Here is a 24,761-nt window from a genome sequence, read left to right on the forward strand (position 1 = left end):
CTTGCTTAAGTGTAGTGGTGTTCAATAATAATATTTGGCGACTTCCTATAGAGAATTGGACAGCTGCAATAGGGACACTAGTCTTGCAAGGAAATTGCTAAATTGATGCCAGGACACTTAATAGTCTGCCAAAGTTTTTGCTAAAGTTTTCTCATATTAAATTACTTTACACTAGTATTGTGGGAATTACAGTTGGTAAACAGCAAAAGGGGAGCTCTAGACTTGCATAATGATTGTTATGTTCATGACAGAATTTATACGACAGAGATAGTTATATAGCTTTGTGATTTTTGACAGTAAATTAATTTACTTTCATCCTTGCAGAACAGGAAAGACCACTTGAGTTTAATATAAATAATGCCTTAATTCCAGGCAAGATTTATTATATTCTCATGTCCCTAGGTGTGTAGCGGTGTTGAAAAAGTTTAGGCAACATCATAGTGACACATGGATAGATGGAATATGGACTCTAGTCCTGTATAGTGATTGCTAAATTCTTGCCATGTGTTATACAACACCCGCTTTACATTTGTTTGCTGATTTTACATACAAAATCACAAAATCTATAATTCAGGAAGCTGCATTACCGACTGAACTAAGCATAAATATTTACACTTGGAAATAACTTAGAACTATAGGTCTCTCATGCTTTTTAGGATATTTTTTTTTCCTTTGAAAAATTACTGACGACATTATTCTCATAGCTGGACAGCACCAACAAGGACTGTAGTCTTGGAAAAATTTTTATAATAAATGACTTTGCTCTGATGCTTATAGGGCAGTAATGACAAGTGATCTGTTTGATAAAATTTTTCCAAATTCATAAAAAGATTTCTTACTTCCCATACACTTTGTCGGGTTGTTGTTTTGAATAGTAATAGAGGACTAGATTGTGTTATTGATGCTGACATCTGAACTATGATCTCAGTTCTTGGATATTAATATTTCCTAATTGTATTATTTATTTTTATTTATTTATTATTTTGCTAATAATTGTAACATAAATTATAAAATATACAGAGAAACTTTAGGTCGCCCCTGAAAGATTAGAACTCGTGCTCAGGGGCGGATTCCTGCATTGAAATTAATAATTATACAATACAATTTGCAATTATAGTATATAAATTTAAATTTACAATCTTTCAATTTTTATAAAATCCATACATAACTTTTTAAATTTAATACTAGAACTATCAGAATTGACAAGATTAGGATATTTAAATATAAATTTGTTATATATTCTTGGGTCTAAATTACTACTATGATTTAATACTGTAACAGTGTTGCATTTTGGTTCAAACAATCTTAAAGATTTCATACCTTTTGTTTCATAACTATGAGAACACAATTCAAAATTATTTCGATATTTATGTATGAATTTTATTAATACAATATAATAAATTTGTCTTACGTTAAGTACATTAAAGTCTATAAACAAATTTTGAGATGGAAAATCAATAGGTTTATAAAGACATATTTTATTTATTTTCTTCTGTAATAAATAAAGTGGATTAAAATTGGATTTAAATGAGCTACCCCATCCTATAATTCCATACATAATTACCGATTGAAATAAAGTTAAATATATTGTACGTAATAAACTTATTGACAAGTAATTCCTCAATAAAACAAAATAATATACTATTTTACGTAATTTATTACAAAGTTAATGCTACATTTCTGGAAACTCTGACAGTACATTTGCTTAGGTGTTTTTAATAATAAATGACCATAAACCTGATAGTTATAGAGCACTAAAATGAGTGAAGTGCAGCTATATTTTGTTTTAAATCTTATAGAAAGATCTATTATATTGCCCCCTTATGTGTACTGGTGTTGAATAATTTTAGTGGACTTAACGCAGAGACTTGGACAGCTGGAAAAGGGATTCCATTTTTGTACAATGATTTCTAAATTACTAGCATGATGTATACAAGAAGACTGATAGTGCTTTGCTCGGTGGTGTTTCATAATGAATTAATTATATTCATACTTAGAGGGCAGGAAAGTCACTTGAACTGATGGAGAAAATTGATTTCCATATTCATTAAAAGATTTATTAGATTCCCATGCTTGCTTAAGTGTACTGGTGTTCAACAATATTTGACGACTTCATATAGATAATTGGACAGCTCCAATTGGGACTCTAGTTTCCCATATTCACTGATAAATTCATGCCAGGTTTCATACAAAAGTGACATTGCTTTTGCTAATCTTTTTACATAGAAAATTACTTTACACTTATACTTATAGTGGACGAATGACAAATGACGAGAAGGATAATTTAAAAAAAATTGAAAGTGAAATGCATTACATTCTAATGCTTGTTATGTTAGGTGGTGTTGAGCAATGTTTGTCATTTCATATACTGGTACATAATTACACAGCTGTAATAGGGACTACAATCTCGCACAGAAATTGCTAAATTCATGCCAGGACACTTACAAGACTGACAGTGTTTTTGCTAATTGTTTTTCATAGTAAATTACTTCACACTTATACTTGTAGGGAAGGAATTACAACTGAGAAGTAGGATATTTTTTTCCAAACTGGAAGTATAATTTATTACAATGGAATGCTAGATAGATTAAGTGGTGTTGAGTAATGTTTGACGACTTGATATAGACAAATGATAAGCTGCAATAACAGAGCTCTAGTCTTGCATAATGATTGCTAAGTTCATGTCAGAACTTATACAACACCGAGAGTTATTTAGCTTTGTGATTTTTCACAGTAACATATTTTACAATCATTCTTACAGGATAAGAATGACGACTTGTGTTTAGTCTAAATATCCTCTAAATTTCATGCAAAATTTATTACATTCTCATGTCCATAGAGGTGCAGTGGTGTTCAGAATTTTTGATATCGTAGCGACACATGGACAGCTACAATAGGAATTCTAGTCCTGTATAATAATCGCCAAATTCTTGTCGGGAATTATACAAACAGGCAGTGATTTTATCTGTTGATTTTACATACAGAATCACTAAATCACTGGTAGAGGGGCAGAGAAGGCCTGACTGCCTTATCTCTACCAGGTTAAATAAATAAATACTAATACTAATACTAAATCTACAATTCAGGAAGCTGCATTACCGACTGAGCTTGTGTATAAATTTTTAAAATTGGAAAAAATTTAGAACTCTTGATCTTGCATGGATTGTTAGGTGTTCTTGCTTTGAAAAGTAATTGACGACTTCTTCTCATATTTGGACTGCTATAATAACTAGTCTAGTGTTGGAAAAATTTGCAAAATTTAAGCCAGGTCCTATACAGTACTGATGGTGCTTTTTTAAATACATTTACATGAGAAATGACTGTGCAGTCTTACTGATAGGGCTGGAATGACAACAGACTTGTAAATTAATTTTTATGAAATTCATATAAAATGTCTATTAGATTCCCATGCTTGCTTAGGTTTACTGGTGTTGAATAATGTTTCGGGACTTTGTGCAGAGTCTTGGACAAATCTAAATTAATACAATGATGTATGCAAGATTGATAGTGCTTTCCTAAGTGGTGTTTCATAATGAAATATTTATACTCATAATTAAAAGGGCAGGAAAACCAATTGAAGTGTTGGAGATAATTCTTTACCTAATTCGTTACAAGAATACTAAAATTCCATCCTTCCTAAAGTGTACTGGTATTCTACTGGGTGTTCAGTTTAAAGTGTGTCAAGGTTCGCTGTATGTCGTCATGTGGCTAGTCGATGAGCCTAGAGAATTCAATCTTCCTACACTTCCGCAGAGGCGTATTACCTATGTGCCAGAGAAGTTGCCTAGCAAGTTTGGCGTTCATTCTGAAAAGTACCTACCGATATGTACGGTAACGCCGGTAGTGGCAGGAATATAAACAGTTTGGAAACACGTACGGAGATGAGTTTTTTGTTACTGTCGGGATATGGGGAGAGGGTTCAGACGATTACTTACGTATTTGTTGACATTAACTTCGACGGTCAACATGGACACGGAGCATTTGATTTGTGTTGTGGAATGTTGCCATACGCAACAGATGACAGCAAATACCCTGCGTACGACTTGGCCGTGCAAAACACAGTTCGAAAGAGGTTATGGTAGCACACAGACTTTAGAGACCGCTATCTGTTGCTACGACGTTCAAGTTATACCGTACACGTTCTCAAGTTCAGATTGACCGCCTTGAGTAATAGGCAACTTCTCTGACATAAAAGCTGAAACTCGCTTCAAATCACTGACTCATCAACAGTGACGTCATGACACACTTTGAAATGAACACCCAGTATAATAATATTTGACGACATATTATAGATAATTAATTGGTCTGCTGCAATAGAGATTCTAGTCTTGCATATTAATTGACAAATTCATGCCACATCTCATACAAGACTGACAGTGTCTTCGCTATTGGATTTTGATAATAAATAATATTATTCTAATACTTCTAGGTGAAGAATGACAATTGAGGAATAGGATAATTTTTCTTCAAAATGAAAGTCAAATTTATTATATTCCAATGCTTGATAGGTTAGGTGGTGTTGAGTAATGCCTGACATATTCATATGATATATGATATGTGATATATTTCGTCACAGCACTTTTTACATTTAATAGTGTACCTCACATTTCTGTATCCGGTGCCACCATTAACATATTATTACAATAACACATTATTTGCAGTACACATCTACACAAATACTCCCAATTACACTATGTAACTTTTTTGATTACTTGGTCAATCTCTCCTTCAGTATTTCTCCTACATTTCATTTGCTATTCTGTATTTGTTCATTAATCCTAATATATCTAATATTCTATACTCCTTTCACATCGCTTTTTTCCTCTAACTACTATTCACTAAAATCTCAATTTCAATTTTTCTCCATAAATTATCATATTGAATTATTTGTCCTATTTGTTCTTTGACCTTTTCTCATATCTTTCTCTTATATTCATTTACTGTTCCAATGTTCAAATGTTAGTACCAATTTTATGCTGTCACTTGTTCACTTCTCTTCACCCTTTCTCACTATTTTCACTCATTCCTAATTGCGCACACTTCCACTTTCTCACTATTCTGCTTACACCTAATCCATTGTCACTATTCCCACTTCCTATAAATACTTATATATTATTCTACACATCTGCTTATACACTTTCTCTCTCCCCTATACTTCTCGATCTTTTCCAGATTCACTTTACTTACACTTTTGACATATTCATATAGATAAAGCTGCAATAGGGATTCTAGTCTTGCACAGATATTACGAGGGGGATCCAGGAAATAACGACCGTTTTGTTGTTAATAATTAAAAAATATATATATTTATTTGAAAAAATAAAGTCTGTTACATAACTGAAGCTTCCTTTACTTCTCTACATAATCACCACCTACATTTAAACATTTGTCGTATCTGTTCACTAGCTTTAGAATTCCCGTGTTATACTCCTCGTAGTGCCTTTTGGCATGAAATCCAGCAAAAGAACACCTTTGCGATCCCAAAAGACAGTAGCCATGACTTTTTGTGTTGAGAGAGTCTGTTTGAATTTTCTCGGTTTCTTTGGTGATGAGGGATGATGCCACTGACGTGATTGGCGCTTGGTCTCTGGGGTGTTGTGAGACACCCAGGTCTCATCACCAGTCACAATTTGATCAAGAAAGGCGTCTCCATCTGTGTGATATCGCATCAAGAATGTCAATGCTGAGGCCATTCTCTGAGTTTTGTGTTGGTCACTCAGTTGCCGTGGAACCCATCGTGCACAGATTTTGTGGTAGCCAAGATGTTGCGACACAATTTCACCAAGCAAAGAACGAGAAATGTCAGGAAAGGCAATATGCAATTCATCGAGTGATGTGCGCCTGTCTTGCAAGATTCTGTCGTTCACTTTAGTCTTCAGGTCTTCTGTGATGAGTGATGGGCGTCCGGGTCGAGTTTCATCGTGGACATTTGTTCGCCCGTTGTTGAACATTTCGCACCATTTTCTCACATTTCTTTCATTCATTACCGTATCGCCATACACTTCTTTCAATTGCCGGTAAATTTCTGCAGGTTTCAAATGTCGGGCTTTCAAAAATCGAATCACACTCCTCACCTCACAGTCGGCAGGATTATCAATCACGTTTTGAAGTAACACAAAATGGCACAATGGCGACTTGTTGCAACTAGTACTCACAACATTATGAGAACACATGTTAAGGAAGCCAGTTGACCTTCAAACAAGGAAGAGGAGTCAGCTGCGTGGCGGGTATGCACGAACGGTCGTTATTTCCTGGATCCCCCTCGTACTAAATTCATGCCAGGACACTTAAGGGACTGACAGTGCTTTTGCTAATGGTTTTTCACAATAAATTACTTTATAGTTATACTTATAGGGGAGGAATAACAACTCAGAGATAGGATAATTTTTTCCTAACTCAAAGTAAAATTTATTACATTTCAATGCTTGTTAGGTTAAATGGTGAAGAAGTGCAAAGTAATGTTTGGCGACTTGATATTGACACTTGGTAAACTGCAATAGGGGAGCTCTAGTTTTCATAATTATTGCTAAGTTGATGCCAGAACTTATACAATACAGAGAGTTATTTAGCTTCGTTATTATACACAGTAACTTAAATTACGATCATCCTTACAGGGCAGGAATGACGACTTGAGTTAAGTATAAATGATATCTAAATTCCATGAAAGTTTTATTACATTCTCATGTCTCTAGGGGTGTAGCAGTGTTGAAAAAACTTTTTACGATTATATTTTGACACAAGGACAGATGCAATGTGGACTGTAGTCCTGTATAGTGATTGCTAAATTCTTGCCAGTTCTTACACAACACTGACAGTGCTTTTGTTTTCTGATTTTACATACAAAATCACAACATCTAAAATTCATGAGGCTGCATTACCGACTGAACTCATGCATTAATGTTAACAATGGGAAAAAATGTTAGAATTGTAGGTCTCTCATGCTCTTCTAGGTGTTTTTGCTTTGAAAAGTAATTCACGACTTTATTATTATAGATGGACGGCTGTTATAAGAACTCTAGTGTTGGAAAAATTTGAAGAATTTAAGCCAGGATTTATACAGCACTGACAGTGCTTTCTTAAATAGTTTAACACAACAAATGACTGTACAGTCATACTGATAGGGATAGAATGAGAAATGAAGTGTAGTTTAATCTTATTCAAATTCATAAAAAGCTCTATTAGATTCCCATACTTCCTTACATTTAGGTTGCTAATGCTGAATAATGTTTGGAACTTCATGCAGAGGCTTTTACATTTGGAACAGGCATTCTTTTTGTGTAGAATGATTTTTAGATTAATAACATTATGCTTATGAGACTGTTAGTACTTTGCTAAGTAATGGTTGATTATGAGGTACTTATACTCATACTTAGAGGGCAGGAAAATCATTTGAACTGGTGGAAAAAATAGTTCTCCACATTCTTTACAAGATTTATTAGATTCTTATGCTTGCTTAAGTGTAGTAGTGTTCAGTAATAATATTTGACTACTTCATGTAGGTAAATTTGATAGCTGCAATAACGATTCTAGTCTTGCATATTAATTTCTAAATTCAATCCATGTCTCAAACAAGACTGACAGTATTTTGTTAATGGATTATGATAATACTCTTAACACTTGTAGGGATGGAATGAAACCTGTGGAATACACCGGTAATGATTTTACTTCAAATTGAAAGTAAAATTTATTACATTCCAATGCTTGTTAAGTTAGGAGGTATTGAGCAATGTTTTATGACTTCTTACAGATAATTGTACAGCTGAAATTGGGGCACTAGTCTTACCCGGAAATTGATAAATTCATGCTAGGACCCTTACAAGACTGACAGTGTTATTGCTAATGTTTTCTCACAACAAATTAATTTACACTTGCACATATATGGGAGGAATTAGAACTGAGAAGTAGGATAATTTTTTTACAAACTGAGATTAAAATTTATTACATTCTAATGCCAGATCTCATACAAGATAGAGAGTTATTTAGCTTTGTGATTTTTGACAGTAACTTAATTTACGATCATCTTTACAGGGCAAGAAGGACGACTCGATTTGAATATGCATAGGCTCTAAATTCCTTGCAAGGTTTATTACATTCTCATGTCCCTAGGAGTGTAGTGATGTTGAAGAATCTTTGACGACATCATAGTGACCCATGGACTGATGACATAGGGAATCTAGTGTGTATAGTGAATGCTAAATTCTTGCCAGGTCTTATACAACACAGACAGTGGTTTCCCCTCCCCCCGAGATTTTACATACAAAATTACAAAATCTACAATTCATGAGGCTGCATTACCGACTGAGCTGATGCATAAATATTTACAATTGGAATAAAAAGTTAGAATTGTAGGTCTCTCATGCTTTTTAGGTGCTCTTGATTGAAAAGTATTTGAAGACTTTATTTTCATCGTTGGACAGTTGCAATAAGGACTGTACTGTAGTTTTGGAAAATCTGTAAAATTTAAACCAGGGTTTAAAGAGCACTTACACTGATTTTTTAAATAGTTTTTACATAACAAAAACTATACAGTCGTACTCAGAGGGTTGGAATGACAACTGAAGTAAATATTAACTTTTTGAAATTCATAGAAAGACCTATTTCATTCCCATGCTTGCTTACATTTAGATTACTGGTGTTGAATAATGTTCGGGGACTTCATTCTATTCCAGCCGACCAATTATTTATATAAAGTCGTCAAATATTAATATTGAAAACCACTAGGCAGGGTTTGGAATTGAACGGGTTACATCAGCTTCTTGTCTATGCGGATGACGTGAATATGTTAGGAGAAAATACACAAACGATTAGGGAAAACACGGAAATTTTACTTGAAGCAAGTAGAGTGATCGGTTTGGAAGTAAATCCCGAAAAGACAAAGTATATGATTATGTCTCGTAACCACAATATTGTACGAAATGGAAATATAAAAATTGGAGATTTATCCTTCGAAGAGGTGGAAAAATTCAAACATCTTGGAGCAACAGTAACAAATATAAATGACACTCGGGAGGAAATTAAACACAGAATAAATATGGGAAATGCGTGTTATTATTCGGTTGAGAAGCTCTTATCATCCAGTCTGCTGTCCAAAAATCTGAAAGTTAGAATTTATAAAACAATTATATTACTGGTTCTTCTGTATGGTTGTCAAACTTGGACTCTCACTCTGAGAGAGGAACATAGGTTCAGGGTTTTTGAGAATAAGGTGCTTAGGAAAATATTTGGGGCTAAGCAGGATGGAGTTACAGGAGAATGGAGAAAGTTACACAACACAGAACTGCACGCATTGTATTCTTCACCTGACATAATTAGGAACATTAAATCCAGACGTTTGAGATGGGCAGGGCATGTAGCACGTATGGGCGAATCCAGAAATGCATATAGAGTGTTAGTTGGGAGACTGGAGGGAAAAAGACCATTAGGGAGGCCGAGACGTAGATGGGAGGATAATATTATTTGAGGGAGGTGGGGTATGATGATAGAGACTGGATTAATCTTGCACAGGATAGGGACCGCTGATGGGCTTATGTGAGGGCGGCAATGAACTTCGGGTTCCTTAAAAGCCATTTGTAAGTAAGTAAGTAAGTAACTATACTTAAGAAAGCATGAATATGTAAGAAATCTTGTAACGAATCTGGAAAGAAATTTTTTTGCACAACTTCAAGTCAATTTCCTGCCGTTTAATATGAGTATAAGTAATTCATTATGAAAAACCACTTAGCAAAGCACTATCAGCCTTGTATGCATCATAGAATTAATCTGTATGTTATTTAAAGTAGTGATTGTTAACAGTAACTGGATTTACGACCATCTTTACATAGCAGGAATGACTACTTAAGTTTAGTATAAATATTCTTTAAATTCCATGCAAGATTTATTACATTGTCATGTTCCTAGAGGTGTAGTGTTGTTGAAAAATGTTTGACGACATTATAGTGACACATGGACAACAGCAATAGGGACTCTAATATTGTATAGTGATTGCTACATCTTCACCAGCATTTATACAACACTGACAGCTAGCAGATTTTGCGTACAAAATCAGAAAATCTAAAATTCATGAGACTCCATTACTGCCTGAGCTCATGCATAAAGTTCACTATTGGAAAAAATGTAGAAAATTTAGATCTCTCTTGCTTTTTTAGGTGTTCTCGCTTTGAAAAGAAATTGACGACATTACTGTCACAGCTGGACAGCTACAATATGGACTCTAGTACTGGAAAAATTTGCAAAATTTAATCCAGGATATATACAGCACTGACAGAGCTTTTTTAAATAGTTGGCATGAGAAATAACTGTACAGTCATACTGATAGGTTTGGAAGAACAACAGAATTGCAGATGAAATTATTTAAATTCATAGAAAAATCTAATAGATTCCCATGCTTGCTTACGTTTACTTGTGCTGAATAATGTTTGAGGATTTGATATAGATAATTGGACAGTTGCATGGAAATTGCTAAATTGGTGCCAGGACACTTACAAGACTGACAGTGCTTTTGTTAATGTTGTCTCATAATAAATTACTTTACACTTGTATCTATAGGAGAGGAATTACAACTCAGAAATAGGAAAACTTTTTCCAAACTTAAAGTAAAATTTATTACATTCTGATGCGTGTTAGGTAGGTTAAGTGGTGTTGAGTAATGTTTGACGACTTGATATTGACACTTGGCAAACTGTAATAAGAGTACTGTAAACTTGCATAATGATTGCTTAGTTAATTCTAGAACTCATACAACACTGAGAATTGTTTACCTTTGCGATTTTTGATAGTAACTAAATTTATGATCACCATTACAGAGCAGGAATGAAGACTTGAGCTTAGTATGAATAATATCTAAATTGCATACAAGATTTATTACTCTCTCATGTCCCTAAGAGTGTAGTATTGTTGAAAAATCATTGACATCATAATGACAAATGGACAGAAGCAATAGGGACTCTAGTCCTGTATAGTCATGCTAAATTCATGCCAGGACCCTTACAATACTGACAGAGCATTTTGCTAATTGTTTTTTTCATACCCTACTAAATTACTTTATACTGATATTTATAGGTTAGGAATTACAACTGAGGAGTAGGATAATTTTTTTAAAATTGAAATTAGAATTTATTAAGTTCCAGTGCTTTCTACGTTAAGAGTTGATGAGCAATGTTTGACAAGTTTATAGTGACACTTGGTAAACTGCAAGTGGGGAGGGGGGGATTATTCTTGCATAATGATTGCTTAGTTCATGCCAGGGCTTATACAAAGCTGTGAGTTATTAAACTTCACAATAACTTAATTTACGATCTTCCTTACAGGGCAGGAATGTCAGCTTGAGTTTAGTATAAATATTCTCTAAATTTTATGCAAAATTTATTACGTTCTCATGTCCCTAGCGGTGATGGACTTGCACAACACTGACAGTTATTTAGCTGATTGGTCTTTCATAATAACATATTTTAGGCTCATATTTACAGGGAAGGAATGACAATTTGTTTGTAATATAAATATTCTTCAAATTTCATGTAGGAATTTTTACAGTCTCATTTGTGTATAGGTGTAGTGGTGTTGAAAAATATTTGGCGATATCATAGTGACACATGGACAGATGCAATAGGGATTCTAGTCCTGAATAGTGATTGCTAATTTCTTATCAGGACATGCAACATTGGCGATCCTTTCGTTTGCTGATTTTACATGAAATATGACTTAATCTGCAACTCATAAAACTGTTTCACTGACTGAGCTATTTCATAAATGTTTACAATTGTAAAAACATAGAATTGTAGGTCTGAAATGCTTGTTTAGGTGTTTTTGCTTTGGAAAGTAATTGACGACTTTATTCTCATAGTTGGACAGTTGCAATAAGGATACTAGTGTTGCATTAAAGTGGAAAAAAATAAGCTGGGCTTGATAGAGCATTGACAGTGCTCTTTTAAAGAGCTATACATGAGGGATGAATTTACACTCCTTCTTATGGGACAGGAATAACAACTGAAGTGTGGATAATTTTTTTTCCAATTTCATAGCATAATCTATTATATTCCCATGCTTGCTTATCTTGACAGATGTTCAAGATTGATTGACGATTTGATACTAACAAATTGATAAACTGCAATAGTTAGGATCTTGTCTTGGATAATGATTGCAAAATTAATGCAAGGACTTGTAGAGGAAGGACAGATTTTTTCTTATTGATTTTTGATAATAAGTAAGTTTACGCTCCAACTTCCTGGCCTGGAATCACTACTACAAATTTGATGCAAGATTTATTAGATTTTCATTTCTACATCGATGTAGTGGTGTTGAAAATTAATTGTATTCACACTTAGAGGATCATGGTGGCACATGGACAGATGGAATAGGGATTCTAGTTCTTTATAGTGGTTGGTAATTTCTTTCCTGGACTTATAGAACAGTGACAGTGCTTTTGTTTGCTCATTTTACATACAAAATGACAAAATCTACAGTTCATATACCTGTGTTACCGACTTAGCTCTCGCATTAATGTTTACAATTGGAAATAATTTAGAATTGTAGTTCTCTCATGCTTTTATAGGCGTTTTTCCATTGAAACGTAATTGATAACTTTATTCTCATAGTTGAACAGCTGCAGTAATGACTCTTGTGTTGGAAAAATTTTCAAAAGTGATGCCAGGGTTTATAGAGAACTAACTGTGGTTTTTAAAATAGTTTTACATAAGGAATAACTGTGCAGGCATGCTGATAGGGTTGGAATGACAATTGAAGTGTAGTTCAAATTTTTTTTAAATTCGTAGGAAGATCTATTAAATTCCAATGGTTGCTTACACTTACTGGTGTTGAATAATGTTTAGCACTTGATGCAGAGACTTGATCAGCTGGAACTGGTTTCTATTTCTGTGGAATGATTTCTACATTAATACCATGATTCATACAAGAGTGATAGTGCTTTGCTAATTGGGTTTTCTTAATGAATTAATTGTATTCATACTTAGAGGACAGGAAAATCGCTTGAACTGGTGGTGAAAATTGTTTTCCAAATCCAAACAAGATTTATTAAATTCCCGTGCTTGCTTAAGTCTACTGGTGTTCAATAATAATAGCGATTCTAGACTTTCATATGAATTGCTAATTTTATGTAAGTCTGACACAAGACTGGGAGTGCTTTTGCTATTTGGTTTTCATAATAAATTACATTACAGTTGTTCTTATAGGGTAGGATTTATATCTGAGGAGTAGGATAATTTTCTCCAATTTGAAAGTGGCCTAGAGCTAATGACATTGCTATGCTTCTTGGGTTAAGTAGTGTTGAGCAATTTTTGAGAACTTGATACTGACAGCTGGTAATAGGGGTCTAGTCTTTCATAAGGATTCCTAAATTCATGTCAGGAAGTACACAATGCTGACAGTTATTTAGATGATTGGTCTTTGAAACATATTGTAGGCTAATATTTACAGGGCAGGAACGACAACTTGTGTGTTGTAGTATAAATATTCTCCAAATTGCATTAAGATTTATTATATTCTCATTTGTGTGTAGGTGTTGTAGTGTTGTGTTGAAAAATCTTTGACGATATCATAGTGACATATGGACAGATGCAATAGGGATTCTAATTCTGAGTTGTTGTTGTTGTTGCTGCTGCTGCTGCTGCTGCTGTTGTTGTTGTTGTTGTTGTTGTTGTTGTTGTTGTTGTTTTCTTCTAATGCCAGGCGTTTGACAATAAAGTCATTTGACCTCTTGCACTCCAATATTTTTCAAAGATATTATCATGGCCGGCAAAAACTGCTCCTATTGATAGAACATAGTGAAAATGGGCCACTACAAAGCCACTGAAACACAGATTTTGAGGTGTTCCGAATCCATTTCTTGGTTTGAGTTGCACAATGGGCAGTTAGGGGACTGATATATTCCAATTCTATGCAGTTCTAATTCTGAGAAGTGATTGCTAATTTCTTGCTAGGACTTGCACAACACTGACAGGGCATTTGTTTGATAATTTTACATGAAATATTACTTAATCTGCAGCGCATAAAACTGCTTTACCACCTGAACTATTTCATAAATGTTTAGAATTGTGAACAAAAATTAGAACTGTAGGTTTGAAAAGCTTTGTTAGTGCTTTTGCTTCGGAAATTAATTGACGACTTTATAAGCTACAATAAGGACTCTAGGGGTGTATTAAAGTGGAAAAAATTAAGGCCAGCTTTATACAACATTGACTTTTTTAATAACTTATACATGAGAAATTAATGTAAACTTGTTCATGTAGGGCACGAATGACAACTGAAATGTAGAATAATGTTTTCCATTTTCATAACAAAATCTGTTAAATTCCCATGCTTGCTTGCATTTACTGGTGTTCAATAATGTTTGAAGAATTCATACTGATACTGATACTTAGTAAACTGCAATAGTCTGGATTTAGTCTTGTATAATGATTGACAAATTCGTGCCGGGACTTGTACAGCACTGACAGTTTTTAACTTATTGAGTTTTGATAATAAATTACTTTATGCTCCTACTTTCAGAGCAGGAATGACGACTTGAGTGTAGTATAAATCTGTGGTTCCCGGGTAAAGAGGTGTGAGTCCAAAAATTCAAAAAATGAGTTAAGTATACCATGATGTTCAGAAAGGAATATTCTATAATTGGGTTAAGGGACATAAGTCCATCCAGCTCAGAAAAGTATATACAAAAGATGTGAAAAGGGATATTAATCCCCAAAAGCTAATGTTCGAGTAAAGGGAGATAAGTGTACTTATATCCATTTACATGATCTGGAGTTGTACATACATGTTTGGTACCGGTACTGAACTTACACCCTTTTACACAATCTCTAGATGAAGACATGTGTAGACCTGTAACACTACTTAAAATTTACTGGCAGTTTGGCAAATTATACTGTATCACATACCAAGAATAACAACATTTTTGCATATTTGATGGCTGCATATATCATTCGAATAATTCATATGCGGTACCAACATTATGCAAGATTATGGCATAACAGCTACGGTACATTGTTTAATATCGAAGTATCCATTGAGAATTGATGGACAGATGGTTCCTGTATAGAAAAAGTGTTTCTTGGCAACGTTTGATGAGACTATCTCTTCCTTCTAAATCGATACTGTGGAAATTTGAAGTGAGTAAGTCACACAGTCTATGAACAATTATTTCATGAACTGAATCTAAAAAGCAAGCATACCAAAATACTCGTAGAGACATATCACACATGTGGTACCCTGAAGATGAAGCTGAATTGCATATCCAGAGATGGAAAGATAGCAGTACAAGCATTGCAATATCAAGATCTGGCTGATAAAGCATATCTTGCAAAATCTCAAGGCAAAGAATATGCAGTCAGTGGGTTATTTTACGATGCTATATCAATATCTCAGGTTATTTAACATCTGAATGAAATGAAGGTGATAATGCCGGTCAACTGAGTCTGGAGTCCAACATTGATAGTTACCCATCATTTTCTCACAGTGAACGCTTGTTTGGAGGAGAGCGAAATCCTCTTCTATCTTGAATTATTATACCTCCAACTGAGTCTTTTAACAATCGGTTGCAATGAGCAAAGGGGTAGTTATCTTTTCCTATGATCAGGCCTACAACCTGCACATAAAACACTTCCATGATATTATAATAGTCACAATAATTATTACGATCCAATTTGTGACAAATTATTGACAAGGTCACATGAAAGTTTGGTTGTTATGTTATAATATTTGACTTACAACATTGTTTACAGACACCAATGTTGAACACTTTTGTTGCTTTCTACAAGCGTCAAATTTGGACTTTTAATTTGACTGTACATAATTGTAAAGACGGATAAGTCACATGTTTTATTGGAGTGAAGTTGATGGTGACCGGGGGCTAATGAAATTGCATCTTGCATTTGAAAATTTCTCTATAATGTGCCTTTCCATTTGAAATGTGTAATAATGTATTCAGACACATGAGGGGGGACAAAAAAGTCTCACATGCTGGCTATGTGTATATCTGTTCTGAAAAATCATCAACACCTTGAAACATTGAGTCGCAATTTTTTTATAAAAGGCCACACTGATATGGAATGCGACACTGACCATGTCTAATTTGAGGGAAAGAAGAAAAACTGTGACATAAAAAATCACATTCCTCATGACTGAATGCAGCTTGTACAACTTGCATGCAAAAAGAAGCCATTCAATGTGATTGAAATAAATCAGTCAGGCTTGCTTCAATATCACTGGTCTACAGTGATTTTGCTGCTGAACAAAAACAAGTATACCAACCCTAATTCAAGTGTGCTGATTACAGATCTGAAGTCTGTTTTTTTTCTACCACGTCACAATTTTAAAATAGTAAGATTTTAAATTTTTACATTTTAATACATTTAGATTCATTTCATTTATTTTATTGTGATTTTTCTACTGAACAAAAACAAGTGTACCAACCGTAATTTGAGTGTTCTGATTACAGATCTGAAGTCTGTTTTTTTTTCTATCACGTCACAATTTTAAAATAATAACATTTTAAATTTTTAATTATGATGTGCGACTCTACGCTCAGGTCAAAACTAAGTGCTCTTGAACTCGAAGCTTGGGACACATTAGTACTAGTATCAGCTAGATTTTTAGGAAATTATCGAGCTGATAATTATGCTGAGCTAGTATATAACATGCTTAGAGCATTTCAGAATATAGGTTGTTGCATGTCTTTAAAAATGCACTTTCTTCATTCACACCTTGACTTTGTATTTAATATAATGTAACAAGCACCAGATAGGACAGAAAGTCAACGACAGTGAGTGTAATTCGTGTGAAGTGATATGAGGAAGTGTGGGAGATGAGTATGGTAGAAATGATCGAAGAGGGAAGTCAGGAACAGTGAAACGAAGAAATATCAGTAATATGACCAAGCTCCCAAGGACTCGCTCACCTTAGGAGTCTACTTATGAGCAATTCCCTGTGACAACAGGAGGCCCTTGCCCTTACGGGATGTGTACGGGCTAAATTTATTATTTATAATATAACAATTTACAAAGAATGTATAAACTAAGCTCAATTTATATCTCTGGCTTTACGGTACAGATATGTAATGAATAGTAAGATTTACAGTCCCATAACTAGAAAACCTGACGTGCTGTGATAAATCTGATTATAGATCTGGAATCAGCGCATGAATTTCAGTGTAGAACACTTCAAATGTCCTCAGTAGCATATAAAAAGTTTTTTTTTTGGTAGACCATTGTATTCTGACTTATTCAAAGGTGCTCTCAAAATGAAGAAAACCACAGAACAAGGTGAAAGATTGCTCTGGAAAAATGTGAAGTGGTTAAAATTTACAAAGGATGTTGGCATGATATTGTTTAAAGAAACACTTGATACATGAAAAGATTTCAAGACACTAAATGTCAGGCGAAGAGGACAATCATGTAATGTACTCCAGGTACCTGTTTCATATCAGGGTTCTGTACCAATTTTTTGTCAAAAGAAGAAAGATTTATTGGACCTGCTGCAGCTCGTTTCAAATATATTTCATTCCTTTTACACTGCACTTCCAACAACCTCAACAGTATGAGATATCCATTCTGACAGATTCGAAGTGTGATAGTGTTAAAGATATGCTTATTAATTCTTACTGTCTACAGTTCGAAAATGTTATCTTATCATTCCTTAGGTACACTGAGGTAGATACTATTTTGGAAATAACATTTTTTTGACATTGAAACATCTAATATTATTGGTGTTATGAACAGTAAAATTTACTTTCTTCTGAAACTTTGCTTAATTCTTTTTTATGCAGCTGTTCAGCCATCTTGGAGCATTTGTGTAATTTTTAATAGTTATTATGTTTCATAATATGAGCTTTGTATGTTTATTTTGTAAGAGATATTTTGGGGAAAAGGGAGATAAGTTGTATGTAAGTTTGTGTAAAGGGGGATCAGTTGTCCAAACTTACTATAATATAAAAAATATCAGAATATAAAAAACAAGTAAATGTTTGTAATAGAACTTCAAAAGCATTAAGTGAACGACAAAATAACCAGAGTACATTGTAAAAAGATACACACTGGGATTTGCAGATTTGTTGCAAACTTTGTTTTTGCATTGTCTCAAAATTTAAATTTAAGACTTATACCCCTTTACCTGGGTACCACAGAAATATTCTCCACAACTGATACACTACTTATTGCAATCTCATGTCTGTATAGGTGAAATAATGTTTTTAACATTTTTGACTACATGTTAGTGACACATGTACAGTTGCAATAGGGATTCCAGTTCAGTATTCTTGCCAGTACTTATATAACTCTGACAGTACCTTTTTCTATTGTTTTACATAAAAATGACTTGATATACATCTCGGAAAGCTGCATTACCGACTGAGCTCGTTCATAAAAGTTTGCTGCAATTGGAAAAAAAAAAATAGAATTGTAGGTCAGAAAAGGTTTGTTAGGTGTTTTTGCTTTGGAAAGTAGTTGTTATTGTTCTAACATAGGTATGGCTCTTTATATGGAATTTAATCCACTTTAAATGGCATCTCATTTCATAATAAACATTAAAATATGGTAAAATAAACAGAAACACAAAATGAAACATAGATAAGATACAGATAATCAAATTAGAATATAAACCGTAAGAATTAAGTGAAAAATTGATTCGTTTTGCTTCTGGCAGTGGAGTAAATAGGTGATAAATTTTCTGGGGTTTCCTGGCCGGTACAATGCCAGACTTCTTATAGATGGGGCACTCTTCTATCTCATATATTTTTATTTTAGAAAAATGTGCAGCTATGCAGTCGTGTCCCATAGCTAGTCTAAAGGCTGCCACTGATTCCTCACTTGAGTTACATTTCCCCCCCCCCCCCCCCCATAGTTCTGTTATTTTCTCCTACATCTTCTCTTTCGCAAATTGAGAGAATTCTTGTCCCCATGTTTTGAGGTTTTCACCTGGGATGAATTTTCTGACTGAATTGATTGACAAGGATTGAGTTCCTATGCAAATCTTAGTGGCTCTTTTAGCTATCTCATTTGCCTTCGGCTTGCCTTGAATCCCGACATTGGCAGGAATCCACTGGAATGCAATAATTTTCTTTAATTTTTCTAGATGTTGAATATCCTTTATTCTAGTACAGTGGAGGTTTACTGTTTGAGGATATTGCTTGAATGGTAGCCTTCGAGTCTACAAATATAACTGCTTTTTCGAATTTATATGATTTGTAAATTAAGATTTGTAGAGCTATATAAGTGGTTGCTATTACTCCATCATAATTGCTATGGTATCCACCCACTGAAGTGTAGTGTGAGAAAAGTCTGCAAAATATTTCAACGTATACACTGATGTCTTTTATGTTAGATCCGTCAGTGAATACTCGTAACCATTCATCTTCCGTATATTTTTCATTCAGCATTCTAAGAGTATAGCATTTGAACATTGTTAAATTTGAGTCGTCAGTCTTATTAAGACTGTCGTGAGCAGTTAGATTGGTTTTGATTGGAATGAAAACTAGTAGGTTTAAAGGTTTAGCGATAGTTTCTATTTCATTTTGAACATTTAGTGTTTTCAAGATACTACTGATTTTAGTTATTGGTGTTATTTGAGTTTTCAACCATTCATTATAGCATACTGGGGGTATCCAGCTTGTTCTTTGTGAGGCTTCCATCTTGACCAGATTTACCACAGCTTGTTTTTTAATTTCTTTTGGAAAGTAAATGACAACTTTATTCTCACACATACACAGCACTGACAGTTTTTAACTTATTCATTTTTGAAAATAACTTACTTTACACTCCTACTTACAGGGCAGGAATGACAACTTGAGTGTAATAGGATAAATATTTTTGAAATTTGGTCCAAGACTTGTGCATTGTCATGTCTGTATAGGTGAAGTGGTGTTGAGAAATCTTTGACGACATGTTAGTGAACATGGACAGATATAATATTGATTGTAATTCTGTATAGTTATTGCTAAATTCTTGCGAGGACTTATACAACACTGACAGTGCCCTTGTGCTGATTTTACATAAAAATAAGTTGATCTATAACTCATAAAGCTGCATTACCAACTGAGCCCATTCTTAAATGTTTGCTATTGAAAAAAAAATTAGAATTGTAAGTCAGATGTGGTTTGATAGGCAGTTTTGCTTTGGAAAGTAACTGACGACTTTACTCTCACACTTTCACAACTGCATTAATGTGGAATAATTTAAATCAGGCTTCATACAAGATTGAGAGTTCTCTTTTAAAGACATTAAATGAGAAATGAATTTCCACTCCTTCTTATAGGACAGTAATGACAACTGAAATGAAGAATTTTTTTTTCCAAAGCAAAATCTATTCGATTCGCATGCTTGGTTACATTTACTGGTGTTGAATAAAGTTTGACGACTTCATACAGAGAATTGGACAGGTGGAACTTGGTTCCAGTTTTTGTATAATGGATTCTAATTTAATACCAGGATGTATAAAAGACTGATAGTGCTCTGTTTTGTGGTCTTTCATAACAAATTTCTTGTACTCGTACATGGAAGGCAGGACAATAACATGTCGTGTAGGATAAAATTATTATCCAAATTTTTTTTACAAGATTTATTAGATTCCCATGCTTGCCTCAGTGTACTGGTGTTAAATAATAATAGGGATTCATAAGAATTGCTAAATTCATGCCATGTCTGATACAAGACTGACGGTGCTTTTGCTAATTGTTTTTCATAATAAATTACATTATAGTCTTTTTATAGGGCAGGAATTACATCTGAGGATTAGGATAACTTTCTCCAAATTAAAAGTAGAGCTAAACATGTTGCAAAGATTGTTGCGTTATGAGGTTTTGAGCAATATTTGACGACTTGATAATGACAATGGATAAATTGCAATAGGGGTCTATTATTCCGTAATGTTTGATAAATTCATGGCAGGACTTACACAACACTGAGAGTTATTTAGCTTAATGATTTTTCACACAAACTTAATTTACTATCACACTTACAGGGTGAGATTTGCTCTCTTTTGTGTGTATCGACATCATGGTGACACATGGACAGCTGCAATAGGGCTTTTAGTTCTTTATAGTAAATGCTAAATTCACGCCAAGACATAGCCAACATTGACAGTGCCTTTTTCTGCTGATTTTATATAGAAAATGACGTGATCTACAACTCATCAAGCTGCATTAGTGACTGATCTCCTTCGTAAATTTTGCAATTGAAAAAAAAGTATATAATTATAGGTGGTAATGCTTTGTAAGGTGTTTCTCTTTTGAAAAACAATTGAGGACTTTATTCTCACATCTGCAGAGCTGCAATAAGGACAGTAGTGATGAATTAAAATGGAAAAAAACTAAGCTGGGTTTTATACAACATCAACAGCGCTTTTTAAAGAGCTATACATGAGAAAAGGATTTACACTCCTTGCTATAGGGTAGGAATGGCAACTAAAATGTAGAATAATTTTTTCCAATTTCATAGCAAAATCTATGAAATTCCCATGCTTGTTCTCTCAGCAGGAGTTGAATAATATTTGATGACATCATACTGACACTTGGTAAACTGCAATAGTTGAGGATCTTGCCCTGCAGTATGATTGCTAAATTCATGCCAGGACTTGTACAGCAGAGACGGATTTTAGGTTATTCATTTTTGATAATGACTTGCTTTACACTCCTACATACTGGGCAGGAATGATTACTTGAGTATAGTATAAATATTCTCCAATTTTTATAAAATATTTTTTATTATATTCTTAAGTCTAAATAATAATAATAATAATGATAATGATAATGATAATGATAATGATAATGATAATGATAATGATAATGATAATGATAATGATAATGATAATGATAATGATGATAATGATGATAATAATGATAATAATGATAATGATAATAATGATTTATATAGGTGTATATATAGATATATTGGTGTTGAAAAATCTTTGACGATTTCTTAGTGACACGTGGATAGCTGGAATAGGGATTCTAGTTCTGTATAGTGATTGTTGAATTGTTGTGAGGACTCAAACCCTGACACTGCTCTTTTCTGTTGATTGTATATAAAAAATGACTTGAACTACAACTAATAAACTGCATTACTCACCGACTGATCTCATTAATAATATTTTGCAACTGGGGAAAAGAAATAGATTATAGGTGAGAAGTACTTTGTGGGGTGTTTTTGCTTTTGAAAGTAATAGACAATTGGCCTGGCCTAGCCTGGCCTGACTGCAATTAGAACTCTAGTGTTGTATTAATATGGAACTAATAAAGCCAAGCATTATACAACATTGACATTCCCTTTTAAAAGAGGTTTACATGAGAAATGAATTTCCACTCCTTCCTATAGGGCGGGTATGACAACTGAAACTATTCGATTTGTGTGCTTGCTTATGCTTACTGATGTTCAGTAATGTTTGACGACTTCACGTAGAGAATTGGACAGCTGGAACTGGGTTTCTCTTTTCGTATAATGGATTCTAAATGAATAAAAAGATGTATACGAGACTGATAGTGCTCTGCCTGGTGGTCTTTCATAAAAAATTTCTTGCACCAATACGTAGAAAGCAGGGAAAAGAGATGTAGTGTAGGATAAAATTATTATTAAAATATTTTACAAGATTTCTTAGATGGGTACCAATATTTGATTCAGTGTACCAGTGTACAATAGTGCTTGACGACTGCCTAGAAATAATTGAAGAGATGCAATGGGGTCCCTTGTCTTGCATAATAATTTATATAGCTATTCATGCCAGGACACACACAACACAGATAGTCATTTAGGTTAGTGGTTTTGTATGAAAACTTACTTTACCCCCATAATTACAAGGCAGGAATGGGAACTTAATTTTAATGTAAATAAAGTCTTAATTTCATGCCTGACTTGTTATCTTCTCATGTTTGTATTGGTGTAGCGGTGTTGAATAATCTATGATGAGCTCATACTGACACATGGAGAGTTGTAATAGGTACTCTAGTTGTCCATAGTTGCAGCAGAATTAATACAAGAGGGTGGAAGTGCATTATATAGCGAAATTTATAAACTTGTACTTGCTATTTGGGAAAAGGAAATTGTACCAGAACAATGGAAGGAGTCCATAATTGTAACTATTTTTAAAAAGGGGGACAAAACAACTGTGGTAACTTTCGAGGAATATCACTTTTGTTGACGTTGTACAAAATTTTGTCCAATATTCTTTTGAGAAGATTAACTCCGTACGTAGATGAAATTATTGGGGATCATCAGTGCGGTTTTTGGCGTAATAGATCGACTATTGATCAGATTTTTTGTATTCGACAGATAATGGAGAAAAAATGGGAGTATAAGGGTACAGTACATCAGTTATTCATAGACTTCAAAAAGGCATATGACTCGGTTAAGAGGGAAGTATTATATGATATTCTTATTGAATTTGGTATTCCCAAGAAACTAGTTGGATTAATTAAAATGTGTCTCAGTGAAAGATACAGCAGAGTCTGTATAGGTCAGTTTCTATCTGATGCTTTTCCAATTCACTGTGGGCTAAAGCAGGGAGATGCACTATCACCTTTACTTTTTAACTTCGCTTTAAAATATGCCATTAGAAAAGTTCAGGATAACAGGCAGGGTTTGGAATTGAACGGGTTACATCAACTTCTTGTCTATGTGGATGACCTGAATTTGTTAGGAGAAAATGCACAAACGATTAGGGAAAACACGGAAATTTTACTTGAAGCAAGTAAAGCGATCGGTTTGGAAGTAAATCCCGAAAAGACAAAGTATATGATTATGTCTCATGACCAGAATATTGTACGAAATGGAAATATAAAAATTGGAGATTTATCCTTCGAAGAGGTGGAAAAATTCAAATATCTTGGAGCAACAGTAAGAAATATAAATGACACTCGGGAGGAAATTAAATGCAGAATAAATATGGGAAATGTGTGTTATTATTCGGTTGAGAAGCTCTTATCATCCAGTCTGCTGTCCAAAAATCTGAAAGTTAGAATTTATAAAACAGTTATATTACCGGTTGTTCTGTATGGTTGTGAAACTTGGACTCTCACTCTGAGAGAGGAACATAGGTTAAGGGTGCTTAGGAAAATATTTGGGGCTAAGAAGGATGAAGTTACAGGAGAATGGAGAAAGTTACACAATGCAGAACTTCACCTGACATAATTAGGAACATTAAATCCAGACGTTTGAGATGGGCAGGACATGTAGCACGTATGGGCGAATCCAGAAATGCATATAGAATGTTAGTTGGGAGACCGGAGGGAAAAAGACCTTTAGGGAGGCCGAGACGTAGATGGGAGGATAATATTAAAATGGATTTGAGGGAGGTGGGATATGATGATAGAGACTGGATTAATGTTGCACAGGATAGGGACCAATGGCGGGCTTATCTGAGGGCGGCAATTAACCTTCGGGTTCCTTAAAAGCCATTTGTAAGTAAGTAAGTTAGTTGTCCATAGTTGTTGCTAAATTCATGCCAGGACTTGTACAACACTGCAGTTGTTTCTTTTTGCTGAATTCACATAAAAAGTAACTTAATCGTTAAGTTATAAAGATATATTACCAACTGAGCTCGTGTATAAATTTTAATAATTAGATCAATATGGAATTGTAGGCTTACAGTACTTTCTTTAGGTGTTGCTTTGACAAATAATTCACGACTTGACACTGATACTTGGACAGCTGCAGTAACGACTCTAATGTTGCATAGAAATTTAAAAATTAAGCCAGGTTTTATACAAGACTTGGAATGATTTTTTAAAGTAATTTTACTTGAGAAATTACTTTACACTCAATCTTATTGCG

The sequence above is a fragment of the Periplaneta americana genome, chromosome 5 (assembly GCF_040183065.1).
Source record: "Periplaneta americana isolate PAMFEO1 chromosome 5, P.americana_PAMFEO1_priV1, whole genome shotgun sequence".
In the NCBI taxonomy this organism is placed as follows: Eukaryota; Metazoa; Arthropoda; class Insecta; order Blattodea; family Blattidae; genus Periplaneta; species Periplaneta americana.